Consider the following 25,889-nt stretch of genomic DNA (forward strand, 5'->3'; position numbering starts at 1 on the left):
TCTTCCTTACTCTCTTTGGGGTTCCAGTCTAAGACTGGGCGTTCTTTTAGTTATAGATTGCTCCATAGCAAACTATCCCAAAATTTAGTGGCTAAAAACAAATGTCAGCAGACTTTTTCTTAAAGGGCCAGATACTAAATACTTTAGATTTACATGCCATGCTATCTCCGTCCCAGCTCCTCAACTCTGTCACTATAGCACAAAGCAGCCATAGGCAATGCATAAACAAATAGCGTGGCTGTGTTCCAATAAAACTTTATTTACAAAGCAGGCAGCCTGTCGGGTTGAGGATGTCAACCTGATAAAGAGCATCTATGAAAAACCCACAGCTAACATCACACTTGACAGTGAAAGGCTGGATGCTTCCCCCAGGAAACAAGACAAAGACAAGATAAGGATGTCCACTCTAACAACTCCTATTTAACATTGTATTGGAGGTCTTATCCAGGGCAGTTAACCAAGAAATACAGTTAAAAGGAATCCAGACTGGAAAGGAAGACACAAATTGTCTCTTCATAGATGCATGATCTTGTGTATGCAAAATCCTAAGGAATCCACTGAAAACTATTAGAACTAATAAACAAACTCAGCAAGGATGCAGGATATAAGATCAATAAAAAATCAATTGTATTTCTATACATATGCAATGAACAATCCAAAAATGAAATCCAGAAAACAGTTCCATTTATGATAGCATCAAAAAGAATAAAATACTTAGGAATACATTTAAGAAAATAAGTGTAAAATTTATACTCAGAAAACTACTAAACATTGTTGAAAGAAATTAAAGAAGATCTAAATAATTGGGAAAACATCCTATGTTTGGGGATCAAAAAAACTAACATTGTTAAGATGGCAATATATCCAAATTGATCTTCTAATTCAATGCAATCCCCATCAGAATCCCAGATGACTTCTTTATAGAAATTGACAAGCTGATTCTAAAGTTCATATGGAATTGCAAGGAACCCAGAATAGTCAAAACAATCTTTAAAAAAATAAAAATTAAGAAAAACAAAGTAGGAAGACTGCAAAGCATTAGTAATCAACACAGTGTGGTATTGGCACAAGGATAGACATATAGACTAATAGAATAGAATTGAGAGTCCAGAAATAATCTCATACATCTATGGTCAACTGATTTTTGACAAGGGTCCCAAGTGTCGGTGAGTGTTGGTGAAATTAGAATTCTCATGTATCGCTGGTAGGAATGTAAAATGGTGTGGCCTCTGTGGAAAATAGTTTGGCAGTTCATAAAATGTTAAATATAGAATTACCATATGTTCCAGCAAATCCACTCCTAGACATTTACCTAAAAGAATTAAAAATGAAACTTGGGCTGGGCACAGTGGCTCAAGCCTATAACCCCAGCACTTTAGGAGGCCGAGGCAAGAGAATCACTTGAGAGCAGGAGTTCCAGGCCAGCCTGGGCAACATAGTGAGACTCCATTTCTACAAAAAAAGAAAAGAAAAGAAAAATTAGTCAAGTGTGGTGGTGCATGCCTGTAGTCTTAGCTACCTGAGAGGCTGAGGCAGGAGGATCTTTCGAGCCCAGGAATTTGAGGTTACAATGAGCTTTCACTGGGCCACTGCACTCCAGACTGGGTGAAAGAGCAGCACCCCATCTCTAAACAAAACAAAATAAAACAAAAATAACCAGGGCCTTAAACAGATATTTGTATACCAATGTATACATCAGCATTATTCATAATAGCCAAAAGGTGGAAAACAATCCAAATATCCACCAACTGATGAATGGCTACACAAAACATGGTGTATCCACACAGTGGAACGTTATTACATTTTTAGCTGTAAAAAAGAATGAAGTACTAATAGATGCTACAACATGGATTAACGTTGAAAACGTTATACTAAGTAAAAGGAATCAGTCATGAAACACCACATATTAGATGATTACAGTCATATGAAATATCCAGAACAAGGAAGACAGGAAACAATAAGTAGATTAGTGATTGCTTAGGGGTGGGGGTGGAGGGGAAGGAAGGAGATAGGAAGGTGACAGGTAAAGGACACAGAATTTCTTTTTGTGGTGATAGAAATGTTACAAAGTTGACTGTGGTGATGCTTGCACATATCTGTGAACATACTAAAACCACTGAGTTGTACACTTTAAATGAATGAATTGCACGGTAGGTGAATTATGTCTTAATAAAGCTGTTAATAAAAATAAAAGTACAGGTAGTCAGCCATGGGCTATAGTTTGCTTCCTGGCTTAAAAAAAACGACTATTATAGTTATTTGCTCATGATGCTGAAATTTGGACAGAATTCAGCGGGGACACCTGGTGTTTAGTCTATGTGGCATTGGTTGGAGCAGCCAGGGCTGAATGATCCGCTTCCAAGGTAGCCTTACCCACATGGAAAACAAGTGACGGTGGCCAGAGCCCTCAGCTCTTCCCCACGTCTCTCCATGAGGCTAGGTTGGGTTTCTCACAACGTGGTGGTCTCAAGGTAGTTGAACTTCTGAACTAGGTCCCTGGCTTTTCCCAAAGGGCAAATATGGAAACTGCCAGGACTTCTTAAGGTTTAGGTCTATAACTGACAGCATCACTTCTACCACATTCTTCTGGTTAAAGCAGGTCACAACACAGTCCAGGTTCAAGAGGAGGGAACTAACAGTGGTGTGAATATTCTGATACATGGTTGACTGGAGGCCACCAAAGGAACCATCTGTCACAGTCCACCCCCTGTCTCCTAGTGATTCACTTGCTCTCACATGTGAAATACACTCACTGGCCTTTAAGACCCCCAAAGTCTCGCCCTATTGCTGCACCAGGTTGAGCTTAAAGTCCATACTTGCCTCATCTAAATCAGATCCAGGTATGAATGAGGCTTCTCAATCTGAAGACCTTTGAACTAAAGAGACAAGTTATCTGCTCCCCACACACAATGGTGAGGCAGGGAAAGGAAAATCCCAACAGACTTTCCCATTACAAAGGAAATGGCAGCTACAGGTCCATGGCAATTCTGAAATCCACTTGGACACAAATCCTTAGTTAGATCCCAGGTCTCAGGGTAGCTGGACTTACTGCATAGCATTTGGCTTTCACCAGAACCAAAATGTAGACACTACCTTCTTAAGGCTTAAGCCAGAACTGGCAAAACATCACTTCCAGTATGTTCTATTGATTAAAGCAGGTCACAGGGGCAGCCCAGAGTCAAGAGGAGTACATAGGGCATGAGTACCCATAGCCATGGCTCATTTGGGACATTCAAAGTAACAGGCTACCATGAGGGAGGTTTATCCGGGTCTCCAACCTCGGTAGGCCCTGAACTTTAATTTCGTACCCCTTAATCTCAAGAAGCTTTGAAAAGTACAGCTCAGCCTCTCTGATGGCTCGTTTAGATTAGCACATGCTCTTGGGCAAAAGCAGCCCCAAGCGCCGAGCTCGCCTCCCTGGTAGGGTTGTCAGATTTAACAAATAAAAATACAGGACATCCAGTTAAATATGAATTTCAGATAAGCAATAAATACTTTTTAGTGTAAGTATGTCCCAAATATTGCATGAGCATACTTTGAATATGAAGAAAGTATTCGCTGTTTATCTGAAATTCAAATTTAACTGAGACAAACAGTTAAAAAATTATTCATTGCTTATCTGAAATTCAGACAAGAATTTAACTGGGAGTACTGTATTTTATCTGGCAACTCTAACCTCTCTGGACTCCTACAATTTCCTGTATCTTGATACAATAATTCCTATCTCGTTAGGTTTTTGATGCTTTTAAGATTTAAATCCCTAACATTCAACAGATGTTGGGCAGGAGGGAGGGGGGAGAAGTGGATGGGTATATTCACACCTAATGGGTGTGGTGTGCACTGTCCAGGGGATGGGCACGCTTGTACCTCTGACTTGGGCAGTGCAAAGGCAATATATGTAACCAAAGTGTTTGTACCTCTGTAACATTCTGAAATTAAAATATAAATTAGAAAAAAATCAACAGGAAAAAAAGATTTAAATCCCAACACATAGAAATGATAAATACTCTCGGTGATGCATACCCTAAATACCCTGACTTGATCATTATACATTCTATGCATGTGACAAAATATCACACATACCCTACAAATATGTATTAATATAAATATTATGTATCAATAAAAAGATTTAAAAATATTTATTTAGCATATGTAGTTGTCTTTGACTAGAGTAGTGGTCCAAATTCTAAATGGCTTTTCTATACTTGGGGAAATTCCCCTATTTTGCCCCTCAACCTAGAAGTCAGAACTCAAATTCCCAGCCTCCCTTGCAGCTAGAACATTGGCATGTGACCTAACTCTACCAATCACACACCCAAAGGAGACTTTAATTCCAAAGTGCACAGCAGGAGGGTTGGTGGTCACAGTGGCAACAGAGGTGGTTTCTCAGGGGTTGTAAAGTCAAGTTCCTGAGGCAGAATTTGGTGTTGGTGCTGGAGGCAGGAGTGGCTGTGCTAACACTAAGTTATTGGCATCAGTGTTCAACAGTGGTGGTAGCTACCATTTTCTCTGCAATGTGGCTTTAGGCATTGTCCCTGGAAGCTTCGCATGGAATCTGTTTCTCTTTTCCCTCCTGGTGATTCTGTGAGTTACCTAATAACCTGAAATAAGCCCCTTTCTGCTCAATCTGGTCAGATAGGATTCTGTTGTTGCAACGAAGATCCACTAATGATACGCCTGGGTTCTGAGTTCTGATCTAAATAGCTGTGCAAATTTGAGAAATCCCTCTCTGTACCTCAGTTTCTACCTCTGTGGAGTGTGTGTATGGGGAGGGGGCATCTAGAAAGGTCCTCCAGGCTCAAAGAGTCTAGGGCTCAAGGATCAGTGAGGGCCCGGAGAGGCCTGTTGGCTACTGTGGTTTCCCAGGTGACCACTACCAGATCCAAAGCTGCTTCTTCCTTTTCTTCCTAAGGTGCTCAACTCTAGGGTAACACCTGCTGCCTTCATTTGGTGGTACCATTCCTGACAATCCAGTGAGTGCTCAAGAGGAAAGAATGATTTCCCATCCTTATTGCTCAAAAAACTAGGAACGTGTCTGGGTGGCTGGATTTAGCTCCTGAGACAACTTCCCAATTGCAGAAGCTGCCTTGAGATACCAAGATCATTGATAGCCTCAGGAGGAGGGTTGACAGCTTGTCAGCATGTTTTTAAGACTTACTTAAATATCATATATCAGTCATAGTTCTTTGTTTAGAAACTGTATATTTTTGTAGACTGAGGTACAAAAATATTTACTGTTTGCAATCCCAATAGCAATATGATTTTTTTTTTTTTGCCTTGACAAACTGATTCTAAAATTCATTTGGAAAAATTAGCATGTAAAAATTGCTAGGAGAATTCTGAAAAAGAAAAGCATTGTAGCCCTAGCAGATATCAAAACACAGTATAAAACTGTCACTAAAACAGCTTAACTCTGGCATATAAAATATAAATACATTTTAATGAAATCATATAAATGAAATAATATAAAATATAGAAATAGTCCTTAGCACTTTGGGAGGCCAAGGAGGGAGGATCACTTGCGGTCAGGAGTCGGAGACCAGCCTGAACAACAGCAAGACCCCATCTCTACCAAAAATAGAAAAAATTAGCCAGGCACATACCTGTAGCTCCAGCTACTCAGGAGGCTGAGGTAGGAGGATCACTCGAGCCCAGGAGTTTGAGGCTGCTGTGAGCTATGATGATGCTACTGCACTTTATCCCAGGCGACAGAGCAAGACATTGTCTCAAAAACAAAAGAAAAAGAAATAGTCCTAACTATCTATGAACACTTCAGAGCACTGGGGAAATGTTTAAATATATTTATATTTAACAAATAATGTTAGGAAAACTGATTAGCCATCTAGGGAGCAGGGGATTTGGGGAGCTAGATCCTCACCTCTTTTCTTATAACAAAAATACTCCAGATGTATCAAAGATCTGAAGGTAAAAGATGAAACTATAAAGATAATATAAGAAAACATGGGTGAGTTTACTTCTTTTTTTTTTTATTTTATTTTGAGACAGAGTCTCACTCTTGCCCGGGCTAGAGTGCCGTGGCATCAGCCTAGCTCACAGCAACCTCAAACTCCTGGGCTCAAGCGATCCTCCTGCCTCAGCCTCCCGAGTAGCTGGGACTACAGGCATGCGCCACCATGCCCGGCTAATATTTCTATACATTTTTAGTTGTCCAGATAATTTCTTTCTATTTCTTTTAGTAGAGATGGGGTCATGCTCTTGCTCAGGCTAGTCTCGAACTCCTGAGCTCAAACAATCCACCCGCCTCAGCCTCCCAGAGTGCTAGGATTACAGGCGTGAGCCACCGTGCCCAGCCCTGAGTTTACTTCTGAAAGCTTGTAATGGGCAAGGCTTTTATAAGCAAGACATAGGAGGTCATAGAGGAAAAGATTGACAAATTTGGCTTCCTAAAAATGTAACACACCATAAACAAAGTCAAAAGACAAATTACAACCTTGGAAAATATTTATAATACATGTAACAGAGGGTCAATTCATTAATATATGAAGAACTCTTACAAATCAATAAGATAAACAATTCAAAAGAAAATGGGCCGGGTGCAGTGGCTCAGGAGTTCAAGACCAGCCCGAGCAAGAGCGAGACCCCGTCTCTACTAAAATAGAAAGAAATTATTTGGACAGCTAAAATATACATATATAGAAAAAATTAGCCAGGCATGGTGGCACATGCCTGTAGTCCCAGCTACTCGGGAGGCTGAGGCAGGAGGATTACTTGAGCCCAGGAGTTTGAGGTTGCTGTGAGCTAGGCTGACGCCACAGCACTCTAGCCCGGGCAACAGAGTGAGACTCTGTCTCAAAAAAAAAAAAAACAAAGAAAGAAAATGGGAATAAGATATAAATAGGCAGTTCCCAGAGAGAAAAACAAATGATTTGGAAATACATAAAAGGATACTTAGCCTCATTCATAATAAAAATAATGCAATTTAATATTATGATACACCATTTTTATCTATTTGATTATTTAAAAGTTTGATAATATACAACGCAGGTAAGGATGTGGGAAATAGGGCATAACCATTTTCATTTGTGGAAGTGAAGATTGTATAACCTCTTTGGCAGGCAATTTAGCAATGTTTATCAAATTTTAAAACCCACATACTCAATGACCCAATATTTCATTTCCAGGAATTTATTTTATAGCTACACTCCTACATGTTGGCAATGCTACATATACAAGGATGTTCACTGAAGTATTTGTAACAGCAAGAAACTAAAGACAATTCAATCATCAGTAGCAGGAGATTGTCTTAATGAATTTTGGTTTTTCCATGCAACATATGAAACAATTTAAAAGAATAAAATATATTTCTATGTACTGACATGAAAGAGCTACAAAATATATTATTAGGTGAAAAAACAAAGTGTACAACAGAGTATAATGGAGACTCCTATTTTTAAAAAATTATATATATAGAATAATATAATTAAAAAGTATATACATACATGTGTTGATACATTCCAATGGAACTTTATGGAAGGATGTACAAGAAACTTTTTTATTTTTGCAGACAGAATCTCACTCTTTTGCCCAGGCTGGAGTGCAGTGGCCCAGTTATAGCTCACTGTAACCTCAAACTCCTGGCTCATGCGATCCTCCCACCTCAGCCTCCCAAGCAGCTAGGAATACAGGTGCAGGCCACCATGCCTGGCTAACTTTTCTATTTTTTGTAGAGATGGTGTCTCACTCTTGCTCAGGCTGATCTCAAACTCCTGGCCTCAATCCGTCCTCCCTCCTCAGTCTCCCAAAGATCTAGGATTACAGGTGTGAGCCACTGCAGCCAGCCCCAAGGAACTCTTAATGGTGGTTCCTCCTAAGATGATGGGACCTGGCAACCTGGGGTAGGAAGAACTAGTTTTTATTGTATTTCTCTTTATATTGTTGTAATGTTTTACCAGATACTTGAATTACTTTCATAATTTAAATCACTGGTGAATATGAAAAGACACTTGACCTAATCTGTAATAAGAGAAATGTAAACTAAAACCATTTTACACTTATCAGAAAGAGAAATCATTTTGTCACTGAGAAACTGCTAAAGTTTTGTAACACAGTGCAGGAAAAAATATTATTGGTAAGAGCAAAAATTGATAAAACCTCTTCAGAAGAAAACTTGGCAATAACTCACATAGTCTTTGTTGCAATAATTCCACTTCTGGGAATCTATACTACAGAAATACACCCATATATTCCAAGCAAGTAGGTAGATATAAAGATATAGTTCATTGCAGCATCATTTGTAATGAATACAAACAACTTAACATCTGCCAACTGGTTACATAAATTATGGTATTGCTTTTCGATGTAGTCGTCAGGAAAAAAAAACACATAAATTATGATACATTTATACGATGGAATTCTGTGTAGCATTTTGTAAAATGAGGCAAATCTATATATAATGTAACAGAGATTGTTTGTCATCCCCTAATATCCATGTTCCTCTTCCCCTCTGACTTTTGAGTTGGGTACATGACTATCAGGAAAAAAAAGAATAAATTTCCTAGCCTCCCTTGCAGCTAGGTGTGCCCCTGTGTTCTGGCCAATGGGAGGTGAGCAGAAATGTCATAGGAATTGTCCTTAAGCGGAGGAAGCTCATATGCTTCTCTTTCTTTTTCTCTTTCTGCTGGCTAGATGCAGATATAATGACAAGAGCTCAGAAAGCCATATTGGACCAGGAGGTAGAAGCCCCATGTTGAGGATGACATAACAAAACCTGGGTCCCTAACAACTGTGGAATCCCAGTATTGCCTGGCTACTTACCTCTGGACTTCATTAGAGAGAGAAATCAGTGTCTAATTTTGCAAGGCACTGATATTCTGAATTTTCTGTCATTTGCAGCTGAACCTACTCTTAACTAATACATTTAATAATGCGGAATGAGTCCTGAGATAAATGGTTAAATGAAAAAAGCAAGGTGCAGAGCAATGTATACAATACAATACTATTTTTGGAAAAAAATACAGAAAGATATATCCATGTTTGTATACGGCAGCCTTTTCCACAAGGAGATACTGTTCGAATTTTTTGCCATGTGCAAATGTAACTTATTCAAAAGCTAACTTTAAAAATAATAAAAAATTTAAAACTAATAATAAAAATGATTTATATTTTTAAGCCATAATAATTTGATGAAACTATGGTTGATTTTCTCTTTCTTTCTTGTTTTCTATACTTTTCATTTTCTAAGATATTTACATGTAACACAGAACAGCCCCAGATGATAAAAATAATTTATGCTTTAAGTATTTCTGTTTTGATGATATGCATCCCCTTTCATTCCCAGGACCCCCATAGATTCATTATATTGAACATAACTCTTTGGACTTGCAAATCCATTCAACAATACATTGAGTACCTACCATCTATCAGGCACTGTTCTAGGTAAACAAAACATACAGGATGCATTTGTTCATGGAGCTGATGTTCTCATGGGGCAGACAGGGTAATGTGAAAGGTGTTGAGGACACCATTAGAGAGGGTAGTGGGGGAAGACCTCTGACGAGGTGACACTTGTGCTGAGACCCGACTGATGAGAATTCCAGGAAATGCTCCCAGCCCACGGTGGAGAAACAGAGGGCTGGTCAGAGTGAATGGGGAAGAGCATATGGCAGGGAGGGTAGGAGGGACCAGTACTGTGTGCTTCAGGGAGAGATCAATACACGCCTCAGCAGAAGTGCCAAAAATAAAAACCCTGACAATATCAAGAGCTGGCCAAGATGTGGAACAATTGGAACTCTCGTACTTTGCTGGTGGGAACATACAGCTACTTTGGAACACAGTTTAGCAGTTTCTTTTGAAGTTCAGCATACACACATTTACCATACAACTCAGCAATTCTGCTCCCAAGACAAATAAAAACATGTGTCCACAAAAGAGTTGTATTAACACAAGAGCGTTCATAGCAATTTTTTCATACTAGCCCCAAATGACAAACATAATTTCCATCAACGGTAGAATGGATAAACAAATTTTGGTATGGCCACACAGTGGAATAAAACACAACAATAAAAATGAACAAACTACTAATACACACAAAAACATGGACAAGTCTCAAAAATATTAAGTTGAGGCCATGGTTCACACCTATAATCCCAGCGCTTTGGGAGGCCGAAGCAGGAGGATTGCTTGAGCTCAGGAGTTCAAGACCAGCCTGAGCAAGAGCGAGACCCTGTCTCTACAAAAATTAGAAAAATTAGCCGGGCATGGGTGGCACATGCATGTTGTCCCAGCTACTTGGGAGGCTGAAGCAGGAGGATCACTTGAGCCCAGGAGCTTGAGGCTCTAGTGAGCTATGATTGCACCACTGCACTCCAGCCTGAGTGACAGAGTGAGACCCTGTCTCTAACAAAACAAAACAAAACAAAAAAACCATTATGCATTATACTGAGCAACAGAAACCACATACAAAAGAATACATACTGTATGATTTCATTTTTCTGAAGTTCTAGAAAATCCAGATCTAATCCATATTGACAGAAAGCAGGTTAGGGGTTATCTGGGCCAGGTGGGGATTGATTGTTGAAAGGAACAAGGAAACTTTTAGAGTGAAGGTACTAATCTAAATTGTGGTAGAGGTTACACAGGCAAACATATTTGTCAAAACTCATCAAACTGTACACTCAAATGCATGTATTGTACTGTATGTAAATTATGCCTCTGTGCAGTTGATCTAAAACACACGCAGTGTGTGTGCATACTTACTGGTCTGGTGCATTATCTTTTTGCTTCTTTCTGCATTTTCTAGAAAGTAGCTTTCAAATAATAGTTTCTTACCTGCTAATTTTTTCCCTTCATCCCCTGCACCAAAGTGAATTAAGCCTGTCACTCAGAATTTTGAACTCTTAAGACTGACTCCATCATCTCAGCCCTTGCCACAGGGGGATCTAAGAAAAGGCTTTTGCAGGATGGGGGGCATTAGAAGAAAGCCCCAGAAGTGGGTAAGAAGGGCAAGATTGGTGTGTATGGGGGGTGAACCTGGAAGTTCAAAGAGAATCGTTCAGGTCCTCACTGCCCGCCCAGGAACAGCTAGCTGGGCCTGGCACCAGGAAAGAGCCAGGTTCTGTTCTGTAAGTCAGTCCTCTCACCACCCGCCCCTGCCTTGCAAGGAGCCAGATTTGTATCCTGTCCCAGCCTAGTTCTCAGAGATCTGGGGGCGTCATGGCATAGCTGGATGCTGCTCTCACCCTATCGTGCAAACAACCAACAGGTCTTTCCCAAGCCTGGCAACATGCAGGGCAGTGAGCTGGCTACCCCTGGGGACATGCAGGGACACCAGTGCCTGCTCTTCCGGGACTCAGCTCTGGTGTCAGGAATCTGGCTGACCCTGGAGCTGAAGTTGGCCCAGTGCACTCCCCAAAACTATTTAGTCAGGTTTCATCACAGCTTCGCTTTCCTGTCCTGGCCCCGCGGCGACAAAGCAAAACTAGTCTTATCCAGAGAAGCCAGTATCAGCATAACAGGCACAAGTGGGCAGTGGTGGGTGTGGAGGGTATTGCTCAGGTCAACAGGAACCACACCTGTGGGGAGAACCCTGGGACTAGAGAGGGGCAGCAGCCAAGGCCACACCTGTGCCCTGGAGGAAGGATAGCCTCGTGAAATTTTGCCACATTATGAAGACCCTTGGTTACAGTGACCACATTAGCCAGTGTTGGAAGGTGGACCAGTTCTATATGTTTTGAGCGCCTTAACTAATTTAATCTTCAACAACAACCTTAGGAGGTAGATGCTATCACCCTTTGACAGTTGAGGAAGTCGAGGCACAGAGATTAGATGACCCGCCCGGCTAGTAAGCGGTGGAGCTGTGGCTTACTCTCACCGCCACGCCGCCTCTCAGAAGTGGGCTTCGGGGGCTGAAGCTGCTAGTTGGCGGGTGGGGAACCGAGAGTTAGACTGGAGGATCAGCAAGCCTCCTGCCCTGAGGGTTCTCATTTGAGCTTTTCTCAGACTTAAATGCTCGATTTGCATAAAGGGTAGCAGAGACTAGGTAGGAGAAATCAGCCACTTGTCCAAAACCGTGTGTCCACCCAGCTTGGAAGTGAAGGCGATTTCAGCCCCTGCCACTCCACCACGTGACTGGTACCTGCCTCTCTGACCTCACCACCCTCTCATCTTCCCTCTGTCTCTCTCCTGCCTTCCCACCCTGCCCTTCTTACCACCAAATCCTGGGAGCCAAATATTTTGAGGACTTCCCTACCCTTCTCCCTTTCCTCTGATTATCAAAGTCTTTCAAGATTCAGCCCAAATCTCACCTCTTCCAGAAAGCTCTCACGGACATGGTTAGAACGACTCTGTCCCTGGCCCAGGTTCTGAGATGTGCCGCTCCCTTGGCATCAGTCAGAATTCACCTTGCCGGAGGTCGCTTCTTGGGGGTCTGTCTCCCCAGGAGCCTAATGCAGAGATGGCTCAGTAGGTAGATGACAGTCCATGGTTCAACAGGTTATTGGGGGGTTATGAGGACATCTCTCTTCCTTGATTTAAAAAAACTTAGGCTTGGAAATTCATATAAATTCCATTTAAAAAGCCAGAAGATGTATGAGATTTTACTCTCAAAATTTATTTTCTTTAAAACGTTCCATGTTCTATAAAAATAAAATAGCTTTGGCATGGCAGACATCTTACATAAATGAAGATGAGCCCTACTTCTTCATTCTATTCACTTTTGATGAGTTCATTCATTCATTCGTCAGACACTAACTGATGCTGGTTGCTCAAAGCCACATGAGTGGGCAAATACTTAGAAAAGTCAGGGGGCAGCGCAGCTCAGGGGTCAACAGCGCAGACTCTTGGGCCAAACTGGCCGTGAGCAAATCTCGCTCCACAACGCACTAGGTATGTCACCTTCGGTGAATTACTCACTTCAACTCTTCGTGTATCAGTTTTCCCATTTATAAGACGAAGATGATGATGATAGTAGCTATCAAGGTTGTTACTCAGATTTAACAAGCATATGTATATTTAAAAGCTAGAATTTCTACAGGCACACACCCTGCGCTGTCTGGCTGCCTTGCATATATAAATCATTATTACCAGCACTGTTATTAAATGAACTCTAACTGAGACCAGGAAGGACCCCCTCAATCTAGAAAGACGAGAAGGTTTTTGCTAGGTGAAGGAGGGAAGGGCAATCCAGGAAACAGGAACGGCACCTACGAAGGCTCAGAGGCATACGACAGCGTGGCAAGGTGGGGGGACCGGGAGGAATTACGTGAGGCTGGAACACAATGTGCAGTTGAGTCAGGCTGAGAGTTGTATGCTGTGTGTGCTGTGTCTGGCATTTGGGCCTCCATTCTGATCTTAAGGGGGAGCCAGTGAAGGGTTCTGAGTTACAGATGAGCTGCGTGTTTGAGGCAAATTAGTCTGGCAGCAGTGTGGAAGATGGAGAGGGGAGGATGGTATAAACCTGGAGGTGGGATTCTCCCCTCTCCTCTGCCACTGGAATCCCTGGGAGGGAGGCGGTGAGAGATGCCAGGGCAGTGGCGGTGAGGCCTGAGAGGAGGGGTTGGATGGGAGGAATGGGACAAGAATAGCCCATGGGACATGAGGACTGATTGGATGGGGTGGGAGAGGGCAGATCTGGGCTGGCCCTCAGGTTTCTGCCCTGGGCTGCCATGTGGCGTTAGTAACCAAATAGAGAAGCAGGAAGAGCAGGCATGTCTTTGTGCCCTGGTCACAGGTGATAGGCTCATTGTCTAGCCTGCTGTGTTTGAGTTCTACTCTTGGGGGCTCTGCCTGTGTGATGCTCCCCAAGACACACGCGCTCTCAGAGGACAGTTCCTGGGTCTTCCTCATTGCTGTGTCCTCCCTCAGCCCCCCCGCCTGCCCCAGGACCACCCAGGCACAGGCTCTATGCTCAGGGACTGCAGCTGCGTTGGGTTTAGTGGAATCCAAGCTTCCTCCCTGCCCAACCCTCGAGATCTGGGTCACAACACCTTTACCTGACTGGACTCTGGGTCGCTGCTGCGCTGCCCTGGAGGAGTCCGACAGAGGCCGCCCTTCCACTGGAGAGGGCCAGACCGCTTGGGACCCTGCTGTCAGCCCCAGGGCTGCCGCATCAACCTTGCAACTGGGCCCCTTCTAAGCCTTCCCACCTCCCCACGGTGAAGAACCCGGGTCTGGGGCCTCTGCAGCGACGGGAAGAATGGATGGGATGGAGGGAGGAGTGTGGCGGTGAGAACAAAGAGAAGACCAGCCACACGTTTACTGGTCTCAGGGACCACCCCTCCTTGGAGACATTTGTTCACAGAAATGATGGAATCCTTACACCGCTCCATCTGCTGCCCAGACAGGGTGCGGCCCCAGAGTGCATCCACAGCTCCTGAGGCTTTTGCTTATTCCCAGAGGGCCATCTGTAAGGAAATTAATAGAAAAGACCCCACTCTGATATAAATCCAGAGGCAGCCAGGAGCCAGAACCGAGCACTCTCCTCGTGCCACATTCCCTGGAGCAGCCTCAGCTTGCTGAGCCTGAGCTGGGCCCACCTGAGCACCGAGCATGGGGGGGACCCCGTATCATGGGAGAGCAAGTGGGTGTGTATGCATGTGCACCCGTGTGTGTCCGTGTGTCTGCGTGCCCGTTTGTTCACGCATGTGTGCATGTGCTCAGTGTGCGTGTGTCTGTGGGGCTGCATGCCCGGGCATGCACTCCGGTTGGCCATGATGTACCCACGTGCATGTCTGTGTGCACCGTGTGTGTGTGTGCAATGAATGTGCTTGCGAGGGTGGTGCCTGTCCAAGGGAGGGGCAGGGGAGCCGTGGGAGCAGGGAGGTACATTTTTGCAAATGTGCTGGTCTGTTTGCGGGCAGGTAGCTAGGAGTGGGTTTGGGTGTGGCTGTGGGAGCGGGAGACATGTGTTTGTCGTGAGGGAGGATTTCTGCCCAGGTGTTTGTGAATGAGGGCGGGACAGGTGAGGTGGGGCAGCCACTGGCTGAGGCCCCGCCTTCTCAGCCCTCCTGGGGTCACCTCCCTGGGCAGAAGTGCCCCAGTTTGATGCTCCAGCCTGGGCTGGCGGGCCCAGCAGGGAGGCACAATGTCTTGGAGGCCCTGTGGAAGGATGACATCAGCCTCTGAAAGTTGAAAAGGGGCATGTGGAAGTGTGGGGGTGGGAGGAAGAAATCCCTACAATTCCTCTAACAGTGGCCAAGCGGACCCCTTCCCTGTGGAAGGCCCCGCCCTGGGAGCGGAGGCCTGCAAAAGCGGGGAGGCTCTGTCTGTTCCGGCAGTGGAGACCTGGGTGACACTCCCCACCAGATCCCCAAGGACTGCAGGGGGGGCCGGTCTGGGGGCAGCATTTGAAAGTCATAAATGATTAGGAGAATGTCAGAGGAAGGAAGTGGGAGGGGAGTGGGGCATACCAGGCGGCAGAAACAACCGAGCGAAGGCACCAGGCACCCAGGCAGGAAAATGCGGGGGATGCTCAAGAAGTTAGAGTACAAAGGACCCTTGAAGATCCCCTGGAAGCCGCCTCCTTCATGTTCACTAGAGAAAACCAAGGCCCAGAGCGAGGAAGTGCTTCTAAGACCTCGAGGCAGAAATGAGGTCTTCTGACTCAAGGTCAGTGCTCTTTCTGCTATTCCAGAAAGCTTGCGAGGGAGTCAGGCCATTGATTTTGCTTCCTTTGCTTTCGTATCCCCAGCTAGGGCTGAATCAGGGGTCCCTGTTCTTTGCCTACCTCTGCCAGCAGCTAGCTGTGTGATTCTGGATAAGCCACTTGCCCTCTCTGGGCCCCTCATCTCCAACAGGAAAGAGGTATAAGGCCTTGCCTCACCTGGGAATGCCAACTCTGACTCCACAGTGAGCTAAAACTTGTCTTAGTCATCCTCTATCCCCTGCACCCGGCAGAGCACCCACAGCCCGACGTAGGTGCTTAAATAAGTGTTTCTGAAGGAAGGAATGGTGAGCTCCGTGATCTTCCCTACCCTCTACTGCGAGAGCCTCAGCCTCCCCCTTCCCCAGGCAGGACAAAGGGTGAAGGAGACTCAGAATCACAAAGACCTTGAAGGGGAAGGCAGGAAAACAAATAACCTAACTGCAAGGGGCCCTGACTTCTCCCTGCCTCCTGTGCATGCCCTTGAGAGCACCCTTCCACTAGCCTCGGCCTTGCTGAAAACTGCTCACTGCTGAGGGGTTGCAGGAGGCCCTGGCTGGCTCCCTCCTTCTCCCCTCCCCTCTCACAGCCTCTCTGCTCCCAACCCTCAGGATTTGGGCTGGCTCTGAAACCTCCCGTTTCCCAGGCCAAGCATACATTAGTTTTTTCCAGTTCGATTAATCCTCCTTTTTTGAGGCTCCCTTTGCACGTTAAGAGTTTTATTGCCACGTCCCTTGTCTACGATAGCAGCTGTATTTCTTTTATCTTTGTAACACACATGCGCAAGCACGTGTGCGAAACTAATCTATGGTGATAGAAATCAGGATCAGTCACCTCTGGGGCGCGGACTGACTGGGAGGGAGCACTGGGAGGGAGCACGAGGGAACTCGGAAGTGATGACAACATCCGGCATCTTGATCTAGGTGGGGGTCACATGGGTATATACATTTGTCAAAGTTCACCAAGCTGTACCCCTGAATCGTGCATTTTACCGTATGGAGAATGTATGTAGATTATACCTGAATAAAGTACTGCTAGCATCTAAAAGACACACGTACAGAACAATACCAGGAAGGCATATGCTCAGTTTAATGAATCTTACAGCCAGCGCCCATGTGAACACCACCCACAGTGCTGGTGCCCCAAGTAGTCCACGGTGCCTGTACAGCCACGCCGCTCCCCAGGGGCCCCAGCACCCACAGACGGGGCTCCTCTACGCCAGACACCATGTGCCTCTTGCTCCCCAAGAACAGGGATGGGGCACGGCCCATGGGCTTTGGAACCTAGAATTTCCCATCAGTCCAACCCCACGCTTGACTGAGTCTCCTGGTGAACTGAAGGAACAGAAAACACACCAGTTTCCCCTTTCTGGGAGGGGGGTTTCCGTCTCCGCCTCCCCCAGCGAGTCTTGGCTGGGGAGTGGGGGTTGTCTGCAGCGAAAGTCAAGGAGAAATGTGCCTTCCCTGCATCCCTGCTAAAAATAACCCCAGGCGGTGCTGCCACGGAGCAGCAGGAAAGACGGAGTCATGCTTTGCTTTAAACCTAGAAGCAGCTCAGCAGTTGGGGGCTAGGGCAGGGTGGGAGAGGAGCTAGGGATGTGAGAACCAGGGCAGTACTCAGCGCACCCCACCCCCAGCTGCAGCTGGTCTTCTCAGAGGTGCCTGGGAGGGGTGTGCGTGTTGCCTGCATGCGATTGTGTGGTGACAGGGCCTCCCAGCACCAGAGCAGGAAGCAGGGGAAGGCTGGGGACGGGTGGGGAGGGGTCTCTGTCCTGCTAACTGGAGCATGCAGCTGGAGAGGCAGCAGTCACGTACTTCACGAGGTCCCTGCCTCCTCTGAGAAGCGTTCTGTCCCTGCAGCCCACACCAGGCTCCCCGAGGGGAGGCCCTAGCGCCTCCAGCCGCATGGCCGTCTGCCCCTCAGGGCCTCCTGGCACACACAGGGCTGGGGACTGTGGCTTCATAGTCCCTGTCTCTGTCTGGCTTCCGCTCTGCCCAAAGAGATCGGAGGTCCTCAAGGGCGGGTGCGGTCCAGCGTGAGGAATTTCCCTGGAAACGGGAAGTACGAGATGTGTCAATGTGGGATCCTAGCAGAGGAGCGGGAGAGGCTGAGTAAAGGGAAGGGAAGAGGCCCTCCTGGCCGCGCTCTCCTGCTCTCTCCCCCACTGCTCTCCTGCCTGTCTCGTGGTCGCGTTGGTCTCTCTTTCTCTCTACATGTCTTGGGTCCCCCACTCCTTGGGGGCAGGATCATTCTGCAGGTGGTCTCTATTTCCAAGGAAACAATAAAGAAGAAGCACCGGCTGGGCGTGGTGGCTCACGCCTGTAATCCTAGCACTCTGGGAGGCCGAGGTGGGCGGATCCTTTGAGCTCAGGAGTTCGAGACCAGCCTGAGCAAGAGCGAGACACCATCTCTACTAAAAAAAAAAATAGAAAGAAATTATATGGACAGCTAAAAATATATATAGAAAAAATTAGCCGGGCATGGTGGTGCATGTCTGTAGTCCCAGCTACTCGGGAGGCTGAGACAGGAGGATCGCTTGAGCTCAGGAGTTTGAGGTTGCTGTGAGCTAGGCTGACGCCACGGCACTCACTCTAGCCTGGGCAACAGAGTGAGACTCTGTCTCAAAAAAAAAAAAAAAAAAAAAAAGAAGCACCATTAATGGAATTTGCATCATGCTCTAGGCACTGTGCTGACTCTTACCAGGACCATCTCATTTAATCCTCCCAGCAAGCCTATGATATTGGAATTACTACTCTCCCTATGTACAGATGAGGAAACTGAGGCTTACAGTGGTGAAGTGCTAGCCTAGGATCCCACTGGTAGTACCTGACGAAGACAGGGCTTGAAGTCATGGTTTGGAACACAGAGAATGTCCAAGATAACTGTCCAGGGGACAATGAGACAGAATTTTAAAATTGTACCTTCGTAGATCATTTAGGATACATGGTTGCTATACTTGCTACTTCGGTAGAAAAAGGAACAATGGCTTTAGAACCAAAATTTGTACTACCAGTTGTGATTTTGCCCAAGGAACTTGACCATTCTGAGCCTCAGTTTCCATTTGTACAAAATGGGTATAATAATGCTTGCATAGGATTGCTAGGGGTTAATGGATTTGAACCCATCCTTTTTTCTAAACCTGGAAAACACCAAGCTCTTTTATGCCTCGGGGCCTTTGCATGTGCTGTTTCCTATGCCTGAGACCCTCAGCCTCCAGATGTCCACGTGACTGGTTTGTTCTGTTCCTGTCATCCACGTCTTAGCTCAAACATAACCTTCCTCAGAGCAGCCTTCCCTGACTACTCAGAGCATCCTATCATGCTCAATTACCTCTCTGTTTTGTTTGCTTCTTTCACTTATCATGATCTGAAATTATCTTGCTAATTTATTTGTTTCATTTTTTTTATGGCCTGTCCCTCTTCCAACTGCCAAGGGTGTAAGTTTCTTGGGAGCTGGGATCTCTGTGGGGTTCAATGACCCATTAATGGTGCTCAGAGCAGTACCTGGCTAACATAGAGCTTGCTAAACATTATTTTTTTTTATGAATGAATGAAGGACTGTGCTTTGGAAATAGCATTATATTTAAGTGACTTACTCTCCCACAGGCCTTGCTGAGCCAAAGGGCAGTAAATGTGGGTTAATGGGGGATCAGAGGAGAGTGCTCTGGACCTGGCCCAGGCCCCAGCCCAGCCCTGAAGCTCCCGGGCTGCAGGGAGCCATGAGGCTGCCTGGGCTTCCAGCTGCTCCAGGATAAAGGTCAACTCTTTTGCTGGAACATGAGGTTCTGCACCATCTGGGCTGGCCTGCCTCTGGCCTCATCTCCCCGGCTCCCCAACCTGTACTCCATGTCCAGCCAGGCCAAACAACTCCGAGTGCCCGTCAGAGGACACGGGGCTGCTTCACGCCTGTGTGCCTTTATACACACTGTTCCTTCTACCTGGAACACCCTGCACCCCTGCTCTGCCTGGCTAGCGCCTGCCTCTTCAGCTGAAAGACTGGCCTCCTCCTCAGAGTCCTCCCTGAGCTTTCTGCTCTGGCCACACCCAGGCCCCAGCTTCCCAAGCCATTAGAATGGTCTGTTTTTGTGCATTTTCCCGGTAGCCCAGGGGTCCTGAGGGCAGCAGCCACCTTTTGTGTCCTCAGGTTATAGCACAATGCCTGGTGCTTAATAAAAGCTCAGGCACAGCTTTTGGACTTTGGTTCTCAAGGCATTAACACAATTCCTGGGGCACACAGTAGGTGCTCAGTAAGTGCCCACTGAATTCATGAACCTGAACAAGCTGACACTGGCAGAAGCTTGGGGCAAGGGAGGAGGAGAGGGTGTGGGTAGGAATGGAAGACACTTCCTTGGAAAGAAGATGGGGCCAGAGTGAAGAGGCAGAAGGGACCTCGGGAAACTTCCCAGGAGACCAGAAACACAAAAAGCAAAAATAAAAAGTTAACACAGAAGCCTGGCAATGGTGAGACCCCAGCTCCACAAAAACTAAAATAAGTTAGCCAGGCATGGTGGTGCACACCTGTAGTCTCAGCTACTCAGGAGGCTGAAGCAGGACTGCGGGGAGTTTGAGGTTGCAGTGAGCTGTGATCATGTCACTGCACTCCAGCTGGGTCACTGAGTGAGACCCTATCTCAAAAAAAAAAAAAAAAGAAAAGAAAAGTCAACACAGTTGGATGGAGGCATATGAACAGGACTCTCAGACAGAAGGAGAGAGAAAGAGAGACGGAAGGGTGAAAGAGGAAGAAGAAAGAACTTAGAGGAAGCAGCAGCAGCTCAGAAAGACAGAATGTGCCCATGAGAACCGTAGAGGACAGGAAGCCAGAGAACAGGACGGGCGACTAAATACAGGATGTCTGGTGCCCTTGCTTCATCCCCTGGGGGTAGATAAGGGTGGCATGGGCAGTGTGGGGCCGTGATCCTTCCTAGGGTGACAGCCGTGTGAAAGGCCACGTTACCAGGTTTCAGGACATCTTGGAAAATTTTCCTCTCTTGGCTCAGGAGAGACCCTGTGACAGGAAACAAAGCACCCCAGAGGGCAACCACAAGCCAGTTTCTTGCCCTCGGGGAGCAACTGAGCTACTCGTGCCTCAGTTTTCCCAGCAGGAAAGTGGGTACTATTCCCCCTACTTCAGAGGAACATTCTGATCATACTGACTTTGATTTCTCTCAAAGCCCTGCTGTGAGCAGGTCCTAAAGGGGGCATGTTGCCATGTCACTGCGTGCCGCAGTCAGACCTGACTTCAGAGCCCTGGACCCAGGCTCCGCCCCTGGCTTTTGGATCCCAGTGCCAAATCAATACGAGGCGGTTGATTCCTGGGGGGAGGTGAGGGGCAGTAGGCATGCCAGCCAGCCAAAAACAAGCAGCACACACAGCCCGTGGGCCTGCCCTCCAGCTCCACTGCTGACAGTGTCCTCTGGGGCCTTGCTAGCAGCTGGATTTCAGCCCGTCAAATGGGCTAAAAACGGTTTTCTAGCTGTCAGATCACACCTCAAGGCATGTATGGGCTCCAAGAAGGCGGAGTTCCTAGAGTCACTTGAAGGGAGAAGGGAGTAAGACTCTGAGGCTTGAGAAATGGAGGATTTACGTTTTAGGTACATAATCTCAGCAAGGTAGCAGACCATTTAGAAATGCTGGCTTCTAAATGACAGCAGACAGACCTGAGTGTGAATCTCAGCTCTGTCTCTTCTCTGACCCTCAGTTTCCCTGTCAAAGGGGGTTAAGAATAGCACCCACCCCAGAGTTGCTGCGAAGAGTAAATGAGCTTCTGTATACAAAGCCCTGAGCCCAAGCCTTGGTCCCCAGTAGTGGGTCTCCTGCCTCCACAGTGTTTGGATTCTAAACTCTCGCAGGGAGCAGAGAGAGCCCCCCGTAAGCTGTCAAACTTAGCTATTGTTATGAATAATAATATCACATGCTCCTGGGGGAGGAAGGCCAGATCGTAAACGTAATGATCTCTGAATATCTAAGCCACTTTGAGGAGATGAAACTGGCCCCAACTCGGAGAATCACTGAGAAATCACGAAGTGTCAGATTCCATTTTACAGCTTCTATTAGGAACATGTAACTCCTGGGGCGAAAGGGGAGGTAGATTTAGCACCTGCCCCCACCACTAGGCCCCCACCCCTGCCTGTGTCCTCTGTGACTGAGGGGGAAGGGCCCCTGATTACGAGGTCTGCCAAGCTTTTGGAGGAGACTTACATAGAGCTGTCACTTGTCTGGGCTCAAGAATACTGCTGAAGTGCTTGGGAAACAAGGATGGCAAGGAGAGAGGGATCAATGTCAAGGGCCCAGAGGACCTTCAGACCCAATCTGGAGGCTCCATAGCTGCGGAGGCAGCCTCAGGGCTGGATGATGGCAGAGAGAAAGGGGCCTAGGGGACTCACCCTTCTGGAGTCCAACCTCTCCCCTCCAGAGCTCTCTCTGCACCCCACCCTCCCATCCCCCACAAGCCTTTAGAACCCAAGGACTTGGGGGGGGGTGGCAGTGGCAGGAGACTCATTTCTTGACCCATGAGGGGGCAGGGGGCCCCAGAGGCAGCGGGCAGATGCGAGCAGGGGTAGCTGACAGCAGGACACCACGGCTGGAGAAGGAAGTATAAATATAAAGCCGCCAGTGTAGGACTGGACAGAGGCCATATGAAACACACGGTACATTCCGGCCCCGGCGTAACAAACTGTACCAGCCTTTTTGAGAGCTGGGAGCACTGAGGAGGGGAGGGAAGAGAGCAGAGGTTCCTTCGAGGTTGGCCCTGCCTCTCCTCCCCCACTTCTCCCACAGCTCGGGCACCGCAGGGAAAGTCCCAATGTTCCTTTTGCAACCACAGGAAACCTACCATCCCTGCTCACACTCTGTACCCAGCGTTCCTCTCCGCAGCTCCAGACTGGGAGGGAGCATGGGTGTGTGTGCGTGGGGTGCAGACAGCCACGGCAGCCCAGGTAACACCAAGGGAGGTGGCAAAGATCACTTGGACACAGACTTACAGAGTCACAGCCTGCAAGGGCTGCAAGGGAGGTATAGACGACAGTAAGGAAGTGCCTTGCCCAAGGTCACACAGCCAGTTGTTCACGAGGGTGGGACCAGAGTGCATCCAGAACTGGGTAGTGCCGGGCAGCTCTCTTGGGTGTAGTATGTAGGAGTGGCAGGCCAGGGAACAGGCAGTGCCCAGGGACTGGGGTGGGGAGCCCAGACCCAAGGCTGCCTCTGTGCTCTGATTGGCTCTGGGTGGGGCTGTCTCGGGCACTGTCCCTTTCAACCCTCCTAATCCTATCCCCCCCTTAAATAGTAGAGATAATGCATGTAAAGTGCCTAGCATGGAGGCTGTTTTGTGGTGATGTCAACCAGAATGAGTCACCTCTACCCCTCCCCTCTCCTCCACATACACACAGCTCAAGGCCCAGAACCTCCTGGGATCTTTCTCCCAAATCACCACCTCCTTCCTTCTGAGTCCTATAGCTGTTACACACATTTGGTACTCACCACCTGCTGGCTTGGGTTATTATTTAACCTCACACCATGTGTTTGTCTCTTCAACCAGCCTGCAAACTGCCCAAGGGCAGGAAATCATTTCAATACACCCAATATTTATTGAACATCAATTCCCGGGCCAAGCTTGGCCTGTGGCGGATGAGTTGGAGGGGTGGGGGGAGGCCTCAGAGAAGAAGCAGACTTTGTTTCTGTCTCAAGGATTTTCTAATCTGGTTAGAAGAACAGGATTAGTAAACAGATCACTAGAATATGAGACAGGCCACACGCTGTGCCGTGAGAAAGGTACAAACCAAGTGTGCTGGGTGTTGAGAGCAGAGAGGAATCAGATTTGGCTGGCACTGTTTCAAGGCGGCTTTGTGAGCTGGAGCTCGAGAGATGCGTAGACAGAGAAGACTGGCACTCCTGGCTCGGTAGAGGTCGGAAGGAGGGAGAACAAAGGACCTCAGGAACTGTGCCTCACACTTCTAATGACACCCTTAGCAGCACCCCGCACCGAACTTTCCATGTTGTAGGTGCTCAGTTTATAAACCCTTTGTCCCCTCCTTGGTTTGGAGAGGGTGGGACCTTCAGGATCAGCACTCAGTGATGTGTTTCTGCAGAAGGCTGGGTAAGGAGAAAACGTGGCTCTTAAATAAACCAGGGTTTGGGGCTAAAGGGAAGGGTCAGGTTCCAGGGGGAGATTGGGGTCGTCTTCCTTCACCCTGCCCTTCTTTCACTCGGCTGTCCACACCCACCCGCCAGTGTTCGGGCTCTCCCTGCTCCTGGCGTCCTGCCAGGGGTTTCCCAAGCTGTCCAAAAGGGCTGGGCTTGGTCTGCCAGCCCTGGGAATCCCTGGAGTCTCCGTGCTCCAAGGCTTCTGTGAAGGATCAGGAAATGGGGGCGAGCAAAGGGGAGGCTCCTCCTGGGGATGCTTGAATTGGCCCCCTCAACACAGCCTTCCGTTGTCACATGACTGCGTCCCAGGTCTTGCAAGTCTGGGGCTGTCGTGCTCCCAGCTTCCTCCTCCCGACTCCTGGACTGAGAGCTTGGGGGACCTGGGCGGCATCCTGGGTGGTTCCTTCTCCTCCTAGAGCTCCCCAAACGTGCCCCTCCTCCCAACTGTGCAAATCCAGACCCCAGCAAGCCTGGGGTTCCAAACCTGGGGGCAGATGGGGGATAGATAAGTCTGGGTGCTCCAAGGCGGGTGAGTGGGCAAGGCTGCGGGGGCTCACCCGCCCCGGGCGCGCGTCCCTGAGGTTGGGCGCCAGTCCCTGCGCCAGCGCATACTCGCAGGGTTGTGGCTGCGGGCCGGGAGGCTGCGACGGCGGGGAGGCTGCGACAGCGGGGAGGCTGCGCGCCGAGCGCAAGCCGCGAGCACAAACAGGGCGAGGAGGCTGGTGTGAGCGCCTGGGCCCGCTGCCAGCGCGCCGGGGCTGGAACACAATGTCCCGAGCGGGCGGGCGGGCGAGCGCGAGCGAGAACAGCCTGACTCAGCAGCTGGGTAAGTGGGTGTGCTCGCTCACCAGATCAACCGCTCTTGCAGCCTGCGGTCAGCGACGACCCGACACTCGGCGGCTCCCTGCAACGGGAGGGGCGAGCGCACCGCCCGCTCCTGGGCTCGCGCCCCAGCCTGCCGCGCGGGACCTCCACGTGGCCCGTTTGCGCATCCCGCAGCCTTTTGCCCCTCGGTCAAAGCGTCTCCCGGCCCCCAGCCTGAGTAGAGCAGGCTCTGCCCACCTGAGAGGGGCGCTCTCCTCACCCCACCCGACAGGTGTGGCCAGGCACACAGCTGCTGTATACATGTGCCGTTTCCCCCAAACCTCACCACTCTGGGACACCTCTGCAGGTCTCGGAATGGGAGATGCAACTGTTAGCTGCAGACAGAGAGGTAGGAGTTTGTCCTGGGGTAGTAGGGCTGGGGGGCGGGGGGAGGGTAGATTGTAGGGGAAGAGGATCCCAGAAGTGGATTATAGGGCAAGAAGATCTCCCCATCTCTGTCCTCAGCTGACCCAGAGTTCAGAGTCTCTTCCTGTCCCCTCCCCTCAAAACCACTAGGCCCCTAAAGATTTCCTTCTCTGAGGCAGGGAGACGCAGATGGTATGGTGCTTTGAAGCCTGAGACCCTGCTTTTTGCCTCACACACCCTCCCACCTGAAGCCACAGCAAAGACCCACGAATCTTGCCACCCAGCCGCAGAGTTCCTCCTTGGCCCTCTGCTGCAGTCTCCTGGGGTCTGGTGGGTCTGTGAGGATGACAGCAGCTCAGAGCAGCACTCTTCCTGCAGGCGGGGGCCTGTCTTATGCCCCCGCCTCCTAGGGTGTCTGCAAGGTGCCCTGAGGGACGCTTTGTGCCTGGAGAGTGCCAGGGCAGGCAGGGAGGGGCTCGGTCCTCTGTGGTTCCGGTTCCGGGAAAGGCCCTGGCAGGCAGCACAGGCCTGGGCTCCAGGGCCTTTGAGGGTGGGGCTGGGGGAGGGACCCCAGGCTGCTGAAGTACCTCCTCTGGGCCTCATGCCCCCAGGCCCATCAGATGGCATCTCTGGCACCTTCTGTAGGAGATGGAGGCCAACGCAGTCCTGGGCCATGGACCACCTTCCCACACATACAGCACACTTCCCACACAGGCTGTCACTCAGCCAACACCCACCCCATCTCCCAGTCTGGAGGTACCTTCAGTACCATCTACTCCCACCTTCTACCTGACGCATGAAATCTGTCCATGATATCCCAGGTCAGTGACTGCTCTGAAACTGTGACAGGGACACTCTCTCAGAAGGCAGCCCACTACCCTTCTGGACTTCCCTATCTCAAAGTCCAGTCACCTACAGGACAC

General features: G+C 48.3%; 1 protein-coding gene across 1 annotated transcript in view; it reads right to left on the bottom strand.

Annotated features, from left to right (window-relative positions):
• FKBP5 (FKBP prolyl isomerase 5) overlaps nt 1-24,964 on the bottom strand; it is a 128,336-nt gene extending 103,372 nt beyond the window's left edge. The window contains exons 1-2 of the mRNA XM_069488559.1: nt 24,887-24,964; nt 17,429-17,646 (exon numbers count right to left, since the gene is read on the bottom strand). The gene's annotated coding sequence lies outside the window, so the exon portion shown is untranslated. The remainder of the gene's footprint in view (nt 1-17,428; nt 17,647-24,886) is intronic.
• Between the last annotated feature and the right edge of the window lie 925 nt (nt 24,965-25,889).

The sequence above is a fragment of the Eulemur rufifrons genome, chromosome 15 (assembly GCF_041146395.1).
Source record: "Eulemur rufifrons isolate Redbay chromosome 15, OSU_ERuf_1, whole genome shotgun sequence".
Lineage (NCBI taxonomy): Eukaryota > Metazoa > Chordata > Mammalia > Primates > Lemuridae > Eulemur > Eulemur rufifrons.